The sequence below is a fragment of the Mercenaria mercenaria genome, unplaced genomic scaffold, assembly GCF_021730395.1.
Source record: "Mercenaria mercenaria strain notata unplaced genomic scaffold, MADL_Memer_1 contig_511, whole genome shotgun sequence".
Taxonomy (NCBI): domain Eukaryota; kingdom Metazoa; phylum Mollusca; class Bivalvia; order Venerida; family Veneridae; genus Mercenaria; species Mercenaria mercenaria.
In genome coordinates this window covers 58,560-70,608 of record NW_026463389.1, presented here as the reverse complement: position 1 = coordinate 70,608, position 12,049 = coordinate 58,560, and the positions used below count along the sequence as shown (strand labels likewise).

Genomic DNA, 12,049 nt, shown 5'->3' with positions numbered 1-12,049 from the left:
TGTGTATTTTACGTGTAATTGTAAGTCAGCGATTCAACCACGAAAACAGAGGCGTCAGACAGTAGAGAAAGTTCTATTTTTTGTTGGTAGGTACAGGTAGCACGTCAATCATTCGACATTCAATCAAAAATTGTCTATGTCAAATGTTAAACATTAAAAATAATGTTTATGACAAGACATAGAACAATCGAATGAACAATCCTAGATTATGATGGCAGAGACTTAATCAAGCAATAATACAGTATCTGGTTTTATCTGTTTTTTCCCATGTGCCTTCAGCAACTTTTGAACTTCGATAGTTTAAGTTTCTTCCACTGGTTATCGGTGCAGATAGGAATATCGCCTCGAGGGTAACAGTTTAGGCTGATAACGAGGCTCTCTGCGAGATTACCGCATAAACAGTAACCCGAGAGGGTTTCTTTCCAATCTGCACCTATAAAAGTGGTAGAATCTTTTTCTTGCATCTACCGGTTTCAAGGAATTTTGTAATAAAAATAAATTCATTTGAAACAGCTTTCTTTTTTAGAACTATTTATTATGCCTGTTTTTAAAAACAAAGCGGGGGAAACCAAACGCCGAAAAACGGGAAAGACGTATGACGTTTCAAACAAACAACAATGTTATTTCCCGGTTTGTTTTCCCATTTGAGCAAATTTTATGAAATTTTTGTTTAAAATAACTTTGTTTGAATCGAGAAATATCTATCGGGAACCCAATGGAACTGTCAAGATATTGAATTTTCTTCCTTTTTTTAAATAGAATTAAATTACTACCAAATTTTTTTTAATATATGAAGGTCTTTTACGTATTTACAGCATGGAGTATTTTACACCCCCCCGGGGGTGTAAGATGGACTTTTCCGCACCGGTAAAGTCCCGGAAACCCCCTTTTGGTTTTTCAAGAATAAGAAATATTGTATTCCTTCTTATTTTTTAAAAAAAAAAAATTTTAAATTAGGCTTCCAAATCTGGGCGGATACGGTTTGGGGAAGGGTGCAAAACATTTTGTAGCAGAACAACTAGGAGGCCCGGGGGATGTCCCTTTCCCCCCCTCCCCACCCACCCCACCCCCCCGGGAAACCCTTTTGAAAACAATAGATCCACTGGCGCTTTTGGCTTTCTGATGTGCTTTTTTGATACTAAAAAAGGACAGGTTTTTTGATAAAATAAAACCCAAAAAAACATGTAGTTAGTCCATTTTTTAAGACTCGTCGATTTCTTGCTTAAGTATCCGGAAGGAAATTTTCAAAGACAAAATTTAAAAGTCAAACATAAAGGGGTTCCCTTTAAAACCATGGGTTTAAACGAAATATGAAACAAAAAAACACAGACAATTTTTTTGGAAATCTCCCAGCGGCTTATTTTCATTTTTTTTCAGTTGTTGTTTTCCCTACATTTAAATGTGTATTTTATTATACTTTGAACATTTATCATGATTTAAGCTAATCCCGGGTTTGCTATTTTAAAAAAGAAACCCCCTTCAAAAAGACGTTCCCAGAGAGGATAAAACTCTGCTCGGGCTTGAGCAAAAAACAATAGTATGGGTAAAATTTTGAAAAGAAGAATGGGCAAACACTGCTCAAAATCGGAAAGAATGACAGAAACAAACATTTATTTTTATTTGCGTTTTTCTTCGATAAGGGTTAACGAAAACTTTTTTTTTAGAAAAAAGAATTTGGTTATTTAAATGAAAAGAAAAATTTTGGGTTTCGATATGTGGAAACGGGAAAAAAAAAATGGGGGAATCTTAAAAAACCCGCAATGACCGATCCCGGGCTATTGCATAAAAAATCTTATTTCTTGCCCTGGAAAATAAAATCAAATTTTAAAAAAAGATTTAAACAAATTTTTACGCATTTCCGCTAGTTATTTTTTTTCCCAAAACTTTTTCCCCATAAAAAGGGTTTTTTATTTTTTTTTTTTTGAAAACCAGGTTTCAGTAAAACTTTGACTTTACATAGAAAATTTTCAAATTTGGGAAACCCGTGTGTTCGAACCACACTTAAAAAGTCTTTTTCCCAAATTTTTGGACGATTTTTCCCTTAGAAATAAACTGTTTAAATTGAAAAAAAAAACATTAGAGTTTCGATCACGAAAATGTTAAAAAAAGAAAAATTCGGGGGTGGGAAAAAATGAAATTAAAAGCGAATTTCCGAAAATTTTATCTACTCTTTCAAAACAAAGTACATGCGGAAAGAATCCCGTGTAAAAATAGTTTGTAAAGGGAAAGAAAAAAAGAATCAGTATAGGTATTTAAATTCATGATCTGTTTTAATCAAAACTTTTATTCGAAAGTTTTTTTATGTTTTTATATATTTGGTTTTTCCCCTAAAGCTTTTTAATCCAGTAAATATACGTTGCCACTGTAAAAAACTAAAGAAAAAATACTTGCCCCCCATAAAAAATACTGCGTTACTTGTCAAGAATGGGAAAAGGGAAAGTTTATTTTTTGTCGGTCAGTTACATAGTAAGTATGAATAACCATTAGTAACAAAGAAAAATATGTTATGTTTTAAAGCTTTATATTCAATAAAAACCTTCAAACGCATAAAAATTTTTTGTTTTAAAGTTTAATCAACGATTGTACGTTAATAAATTGTAATTTTATACGATGCGTTACATATGATTTTCTAAAACCCGGGGGAACTCATTTGTGAATACTGTGATTTTTTTCTATTCATCGCACTGTCGTTTACATCTTTTCGTTCTTTTTTTCCCCAAAAAAACATAAAATGCCCGCAATAAAAGCACGGGTGAATACGCTGAATGAACAAAAATGATAAAAACGGGGGTGAGGTCGCCCCCCCCCGTCCAACAAACAAAATTTCTTAAAACGGGGTTTGACAAATTGAACTTCTACAAATGAAGTTGAAGAAAATAACTGCGCAAAATTTTGTATGTCATACTCAATTATTTTGAATGATGGAAGTCGGGGCAAAAAAACCACTCCTTTTGGTTAATGAGAATGCATTGTAAAAATTACCTTGGTAGTCAGAAAGGGATGAGACTTTGGTTTTCAAACTTTCACGCCGTGGTTTATGTACAATTAATAACTTTTTTAAGCAAAAACAACAGTTTAAAAAAGGGACGTTATTAAAATAAGAAATTTATTAAAATTTTTTAAAAACGTGTTCGGGTTTCGAATCTGGAGACAATTTTTCTGAGGTTATTGTTTCTTTTGTGAAATCAAAAATTTTATTTTATTTTTTTTTTGGGCTGGAAAATTTTTTTGCTGTGATTCCATGGTTTAGTTTAGTCTACGGTTTCGATTTTTCAAATGATCCCAAAAACCCTGAGCCGCAGCATTTTCGTTTTATTGAACGTCGTAAACTCAATTATTTCGGGCATTACAACACACTTTTAAGCCCTTTCTTTTCGAAAATTTTTCTATCTGAATTTCAACTTGGCGTGTAACAAAAAATTTCGCATAAAATGATGAAATTCCCCTGTTTGGGAAAAGCGAGTTAGCATGAATGGTTTAGAATTTTCCAAATGTTTAAACAGTTTTAAAAAAAGTTTGGAGTCAGTCCCTTGTTCTTTTCTTTGATGTGTAGTAGATAAAAACAATCAGATATGTATTGTTTTTGATTAATGTGGTTAAAAGACAAATACTTTTAAAAAAAATAAAACTGTAAAAAAATTTTGGGTTTGTGTATTCACTACCCTTAACATACGTAGATAATTGCGTAACAAGTTGACAGCGCTTTACATTTAAACATGTAGGGGGTAAGACATTACAAATGATGTTTCAAAGCAGACAGGGTTTTTTAGAGGTATTAGACTTTTTACTTTGGGGCATTTTAATATAGATTTCAACCATTGCGATTTGCTGAACAAAATCCGCAAAAAAACATGAAAATTCTGTGTTAAGATAATTTCATGAGTTAGCTACTGTATGATATAGGTTTTATCATTTTCACGCGTTCTTAATCAGTATTTTAAACGTACTGGAGTCAGATCCTCATATGCATTTCTTTGATGTGTAGTAAGTAATATCAATAAGTTAATGTACAATTGTACAAATGTTGTTGTTCTTTTTTCACAAATAACGAATCTGTATTAAAATTCTCTGGCTTTGCTGTATTACTTACTGTTGAATTTACATAGGTAATTGCATTATGAGCTGAATATATGAACATCTTTGGAGGTAATACTACATTATTATCTTTTTCAAATGCAGCACGGTAATTCAAATTCAAAAGGAATTAGTATATTTCAGCACCGCGCCTGAAGCTGAAAGTTTGTTAAATGCGATGAATATATATAGAATGTATATTTTGAGTAGTGTTCCCGTGTATTATAATATTCTCAGTTTAACATAAGTATTGTCAAATCAAGTCATTAACATAGAAATATAAGCGCATAACACAATAAGCCGGAAAAGATATGCGGTAACATAAATATATAATACTGTCTTGTGAACGTAAAAAAATATTTAATTGGTAATTGATGAATTAATCAACATAATCTTTTCACTCATAAACTTAAAATGACGAAAGCATTATGCTAAATTAGTGAAAATAATTTAAACCTTTGTGTGTATGTACTACGAGTTGTATACAGGTAAACTGGGGAACTGCAGTAAATAGCGAAAGATACACACCGTTGTAAAATTCTGATTGTGTGTGAGATGTGTATGACCAGAACCGGCGTACCGGGGAATAAATTTCTATCGCTCAGAATCAGCTCAAATTTCGAGGTATGACTAATTTGAAGGTCAGGAATAACGTGGTATTGTTAAAATGAACTGGGGAATTCCCCAGTTTGAGGCGTATCCCCAGTACGTTGGTGTGTATTCATACGAAATTACCCAGTTGGCAGCGTTTACAAACTCACACACACACACACACACACACACACACACTAACACAGAGTAAATCAAAATGTCTCCCACACCACTTTGTGGTGGGAGACATAAATAAACACAGGTGCCATTTAGTTGTTTGTAACATGTCATATGGTCAAATGGTTGCTGAGGTAATGCATCGTGTATTATTGTCACTGATCCCTACTTACTTATGAGTGAATTGTGTACTGTTATTGACTTTTCACCTTACTAATTTTTGCACAAATAAATCGGTATGAAAAGATTATTAAAATGTAAGGGGTATAACTTATCAAAAGGATAAAATATTGGTTTGACTCAAATATTTTCCGGGAATTCGCAGTATTACCCGAGAATTCCCAGTATTTCCTGCAGTGCTAGAAAATAAGAGTATTTCCCGCTAAAATGCAAACCCTGTGACTTAGAGCCTGGAAACGAGAACCCAGGAAGCACAGTAACGTTGTGACAACGTTGTTATAACGTTGTGCTGTACGTTGTGACAACGTTAGAAACAACGTTGTGACAACGTAAAAGTGTGGAGTCGTGTCAACGTTGCGACAACGTTGTGGCATAACGTTGTGTTGCGGTCAGATACAACGTTGTGACAACGTAAAAATTCGGAGTCGTATCAACGTTGTGACAACGTTGTTGGTTAACGTTGTGAAACCACCAAAATACAACCTATTTTTGACAGCTCATGCTTAAATAAATAAGCAAAACAAAATTTCAATTACATATTTTAATTCAAGATCTAATTATAAAATTTACTAAAATATTTGTTAAAGTTCAGAGACAACGAAAGTAATCCCTTAAGCAGTATATGGGAATACCGCACCCCTTGATAATACAATATAGTTTAAAGCATACGTAACAATTATTTAAATCCATCAAATACAAAAAACTTATGTAGTTTAACAATATATGATAATTCAAGTCCAAAATTATAAAAAGATTATGTAGTTTAACTATAACGATAATTCAATTTAATCAAATACAAAAAGCTTATGTAGTTAAATGATAACAAAATCTAATACAATGACATGCCCACAGGAACAAGGTAAATACAGACTTCATGAGCTGCAAGATCGGCAAAGGTGAACTAGAAGATGATTTTGAAGAAAAATGCATGTCTCCCCAAATGCATAGTCGTATAGGCAAGAAGTCAATAGGGGACAGGAGTAAAAGTCAAAGAGACAATGATGGTTGGCTGCAAAAGGGATCATCTACTTGGCATACGTCCAATCATCCGACTAAGTTTCAAAATTCTGGACTTAGTGGTTCTTAAGTTATGAAATGGAAACTGTTTCTCATGTTCAGGTCCAGTGACCCCCAAAATAAATAGGGGTCATAAACTCTGCATGTGCAATCATCCTATTATGTTTTAACATTCTAGGTAAAGTGGTTCTCAAGTTACTGATTGAAAAAAACATCTATGCTGTACCACAAAAAGGTGGTCTTGGTTTTTCCATATGGTCAATTACAAAAAAGTTACAGTGTAAGTTATTTAGAGTAACAACTAAGGGAAGTTAATCTTTAAAAAAAAAACCCCCCCCCCCCCCCCCCCAAAAAAAAAATTGCAAGTCCACACAAAAATCTTACCAGGTAGAGACAGGTCAAAATACATCTCAGAATTGGATGTATCATGCATGTTGCACTACAGAAAAGTGATCTCCATTTTTCCCTACGACTAGTAATGAAAAAGTTGCAATATAAGGCGTAAAAAAAAATTGTTTGTTTCCGGTATCCTACCTACCCTAAATTTTTGGCCCGACCCTAAATGTTTTTATGGCCTTTGAGAATATTTTTTTTCAACTTTTTAACAAAAAGTTGAAAAACTGCACTTTTTATGTTTAAACATGGCCAGTGATGTTAGAAAAACAACTTACTGATGCTCTAAAGGCATAACCTCCTTATTTGTATCCATTTTTTGACACAAAAATAATTTCCGAAAAGTCTCCCTTAATAAAAAAAAATTCAAAAAAAAAAATATTTTCCGACCTACCTACCCTAATTTTTTTGAGCATGTTACCGGAAACAAAGAATTTTTTTAGGCCTAAACTATTTATAGTAACAACAAAGGAAGGTAATTCTAAATAAGGGACCTGCGCATAACACTCCGTCTTATGATGGTGTACAATTGTGCAAAGTTACATCACAATCCCTCTATGCATGAAGAAGAAATGCTTCGGACAATGTTATTCTTGTATCTGAACTTTAGCCTCAAAAGTATGACCTTGACCTTAGACCTAGGGACGGGTTCTTGCGCATGACACTGTCTCGTGGTGGTTAACATTTGTGCCAAGTAATATCAAAATCCCTCCATGCATGAAGAAGAAATGCTCCGAACAAAGTTTTCATTCTAGTATCCTTTGACCTCTAATTGTGACCTTGACCTTAGACCTAGGGACCTGGTTCTTGCGCATGACACTCCGTCTCATGATGGTGAACAATTGTGCCAAGCTTCATCAAAATTCATCCATGCATGAAGAAGAAATGCTCCGGATAAAGTCATTATTGAATTTAACCTTTGACCTCTAAGTGTGACCTTGACCTTCGAGATAGGAACTGTGGTTTGCACATGAACTCCGTCTCACTGAGGTTAACACTAATGCCAAATATAAACGAGATTACTCCATGCATGTCAAAGTTACAGTCTGGACAATCAAATCCGGACACACGCACGGATGCACATACTCTGAACAGCCCTAGTGACCTGGTTCTTGCGCATGACACTCCGTCTCATGATGGTGAGCAACTGTGCAAAGTTTCATCAAAATCCCTCCATGCATGAAGAAGATATGCGCCGGACGTCACCTGCCGGCCCGCCAGGGCGTTCCCATAATACATCCAATTTTTCAAACGGCGTATAAAAAGGGCAATAATTCTTAGAAAATGATCCTTGATAGAGTTACCTCCTCTTGTCTAACAAATTGGGTCATCACAATAAATTATTCTAGTATCATGTCAATACCTATGATAAGATACTGGGTAATTGGATTGAAAAAAAAAAACTGAAAATTAAGGTCGAAAAAGTGAAATAGCTCAACAAAAAAATCATTGAAAGTCACCTAGTCAGCAGAATGAGGTCACCACTGTAAAGAAGAAAAATACCTTGTTACATTGTATTGAGAAATTGGAGACTGACAGGCAGTAAGAGGTATTACCTCTGTAAAAATAATCACAGGGTTACCTGCATTGCAATGAATAAAATGTGTAAAAGTGAACAAGTTTCAAATGGTTACCTTTGACAGTTTTTGAGAAAAACAAAATTTAAGTAACGCAGACGATCAATAATTTGATTTTCTGATAAAAAATAGTAAAAGAATAAACAAAGAATGTGTTAGAATCAACTCAACTTTTGACCTTTGACCAAAGTGTGACCTTGACCATGGTTATATGGATGCGACTTGTGTGCAACACATCAGAGTGAAGATTTGCGACAACAAATTTGAAATTCTCTAAGGGGTCTCAACAAAAAGAGCTGTCTGTAAGACAGCGCGCTCCACTATTCGGCGATTTGACAGTAATATGGCAACTGGAGAGTCTTGCATCAGCTCGTGTTAGCGCGTTATATTATTTCACGTTATATTATTTCAGTCGTGATCAAATCAACAGATGCTTACTGAAGTATTAAACTGGCAGTACAGCCGGTGTAACATTAGATATTGACCCCATTGATCAAAATTTAATGTTGAAATGTTGGTGGGGCCATTTCTCAACGCTGCAAAAGGATCTTTTGATCAAAATTTAATGTTGAAATGTTGACGGGGTCAATTCTGAACGTTGAAAAATGACCCTTTGATCAAAATTTGATGTTGAAATGTTGACGGGGTCAATTCTCAACGTTGAAAAGGATCTATGGGGTCAATTTTCAACGTGGTCAGTATTTAATGTTACACTGGCTTGTAATAAACCGAATCGAGCCCATTTTACAACAACTGTTGATTTCTCAGACTTCCAATCAAAAATTCATTGTTTTCCTGTGTAGAAAATACTGATAACATTATTAAAAAAGTACCATTAGCATTATACACAAACGATCAAGTTTTCTTATTTCAAAGCATTTGCTGACGATCAATTGTGATCAAATATGCTTACTAAAACGAGATCTCATTCAGTTGCCATGTGATGTTGGCGAGATTTGCTCTATACCCCTTTCAAGTTGCCAATCTATTTTTCTTTGGTATAATATACAAGTTTGTAGTCATGCTGTGAAATATTTAAAGAGCGTGAAAAGTTTTTGAGTTAATTGAAGAATATTAAGTTATAGATATTTTTTTTACTAAGATCCTTTATGAATACAGGCCCAGATCTAGTTTAACAATATCAATAATTTAAATCACTACAGTATGTTTTTATTTTATGCCTTCTTTTGGTTCATAAATATCATTCAGAGATCAGGCCATATGATTATCTGTATCGAGCAGTGAACTTGTTTACTTTCTACAGTATATAATCATGGGCCTATATCACCAATACTGGTATTAAACAAAAGCTCATGACGTCAACAAGACCGCTTCAAAGTTCTTTGAGTTATGTAGTTTGAGCAAATTGTCATAGCTCAATTTTGAAAACTGACATACTTTCACACACACTAAAACCCTTGTGAAAACTTAAATCACACGCAAGTCCACATTAAAGACATTACAGTATATCTCCAAATCCTCTGGCTGACCGTCAAATCCTCCCTGCCTGCAGTAGCCGCACCCGTCACACCTTTCTGTAATAATATTGAATGTTTTTGTTTTAATATAATTCATTAATATTAAGTACTTGTGTAAAACAATGTCAATGATAGAATGATTCTGGAGCAAAGACATTATTTGTTTAAATTGTTTCTGAAACTTAAATTTATGTTTTAAGCAAACTTTAAGGATGAAGATTTGGTTCTTTAATTTTATATCAGTTCAACCATCCTAAATCCTGCAGTAAAACCTGAATCAAATTATGCTGGCCTTTTTAGTGCAACACCAAAAATAAAGAAGTAAAGCTGAAGGTTATCAAGAGCTCAAGTTACACTGATCTTTAGATACTTTTAACTGTAACCTAAGTCAGTTTGCCCTTCAAAGCAAGTGCTGTTTTAATGTTGTAAATTTTCTGACTTATCCAAAAAGCATCAACACTGAACAATAGAAAAGCAATAGAATCTATAAGCCTACCTTAAATTTCAATCTACCATTTTTGAATGGAACATGTTTTAAAAACAGCATCCTCAGCTTCTTTTTTTTTTGTTATTGTCTTATGAGTTTTCATAAGAGCATCTGAAAAAAAAATCATTACAGCGGTGTACAAGTTGTAATCAAATTGCCGTTATCACAAAAAAGGCATCCACATTAGGCGCCATGCTCACATGTATGTTAATTTAAATCTTATATTCTATTAATGAAACAACAAATGAGATTTAAAACAGCTATTTAAATGGATTCCCGATTGATTATGATGTTTTAGATAAAACAACAAATGAGACTGAAAAATGGTTTGAGAACATGAGGCCCAGCTGAGTTTTTTCTTTTCTGAATTGTCTTAAAAAATACCTGTCAATGATGATGATTTATGTTATCAATATTCTAAACATGTTTTTTTTTAATTACCAAGCTACCTATCCTCTTTCTCTGGACATGTTAAAAACAAATTTACTCCACACTGTAACAGTATACAGAACTTACTCAATATTGACCTGCAGCCAGCATTGGCCTGCGGATAGGCATGCAGGTCTTCCAGTTTCTTTTCTCCTCTTGTTCCTTTCAGGGAATACAATGACCAAACCTTATTCGCTCCTGTAAAACTCATCATCAGACGACATGTGGTGTCAACATCTTTGCTACCGAATTGCAATAATATTGGGACTGTAAAAAGGAAACAAAATAGTTAAACTGTTGTAAATATGTAGGTCCAATCAGTTCTACAGCAATCGTATTGACAAAAGTAGATCGCATTATAAGAACAAGACAGTACTCATTGAATAAACTTTTTATGCCATTAATGGTATCAAATGATTCAATTTCAGTCATTAAATCTTTAAAATTTAAATAACTAGAGCTATCACTGAAGGGGATGAATACCTTCATATCGTACGGCAGCTAAATTGCTTATTTTCTGAAGACACTGACTTTAAAAAGTATCTCAAGTCAAGGTGAAGGTCAAAGTTACATGTAAATGCATGTGTTCCTTGCGCTCATGATGGTGATGTGCATGTAAAATTATTTGAAAATTTAGAGAGCAGTTTAGGAGACCTAACTGTAGATGGACAGACTGATGTGACTCCCATATATAGCCATGATACTAGATCTCTAGGTATGACGTACTTAAGAATTTACATCATGCAAAGCTTGGTATCTACATGCATTTATACCATCTCTCATGTCTCACTTGACATGAGAATCATACCAATTAAGGTATTCACCACCTCTCCGTGTCAACAGGCCTGAAGATTGACAAAGAAACATGAGATAGCTTTCAGATTTGAATTGGTTTTACTATGTATGACATACTTAAATATTTACATCATGCAAGTCTTGGTATCTACATGCATTTGTACCACCCCTTTCCTAATCTATCCTACTTGGCATGAGGATCGTAACATTTAAGGTATTCGCCACCTCTCCATGTAAACAGGCCTGAGGATTGACAAAGAAAACACGAGATATTCTTTCAGATTTGAATTGATTTTACGACGTATGACAAACTTAAGTATTTACATCATGCAAGTCTTGGTATCTACATGCATTTGTACCACCTCTCCTGTCCTACTTGGCATGAGGATCGAACCATTTAAGGTATTTGCCACCTCTCCATGTAAACAGGCCTGAGGATTGACAAAGAAACACGAGATATCTTTCAGATTTGAGTTGGTTTTTACGACGTATGACAAACTTAGGTATTTACATCCTGCAAATCTTGGTATCTACATGCATTTGTACCACCTCTCCTGTCCTACTTGGCATGAGGATCGAACCATTTAAGGTATTTGCCACCTCTCCATGTAAACAGGCCTGAGGATTGACAAAGAAACATGAGATAGCTTTCAGATTTGAATTGAATTGGTATTTTTAACCTATACTGTGTTGGTGTGCCGTAAAACCTAAATAAATTAATTAGTTTTACTATATTGTATGAAGTACTTAAGTATTTACATCATGCAAGTCTTGGTATCTACATGCATTTGTACCACCTCTTACCAGTCCTACTTTGCACAAGGATCATACCATTTACGGTACATTGTATT

The 12,049-nt window shown here is 34.2% G+C and overlaps 1 long non-coding RNA gene across 1 annotated transcript; it reads right to left on the bottom strand.

Moving 5' to 3' along the window:
* Nucleotides 1-8,014: 8,014 nt before the first annotated feature.
* LOC123552321 (uncharacterized) lies at nucleotides 8,015-10,841 on the bottom strand. The gene is made up of 3 exons (XR_008369634.1): nucleotides 10,491-10,841; nucleotides 9,984-10,085; nucleotides 8,015-9,544 (listed from the first exon to the last, which is right to left on the bottom strand). It is a non-coding gene; the product is annotated as an uncharacterized LOC123552321 (long non-coding RNA).
* Nucleotides 10,842-12,049: the final 1,208 nt, after the last annotated feature.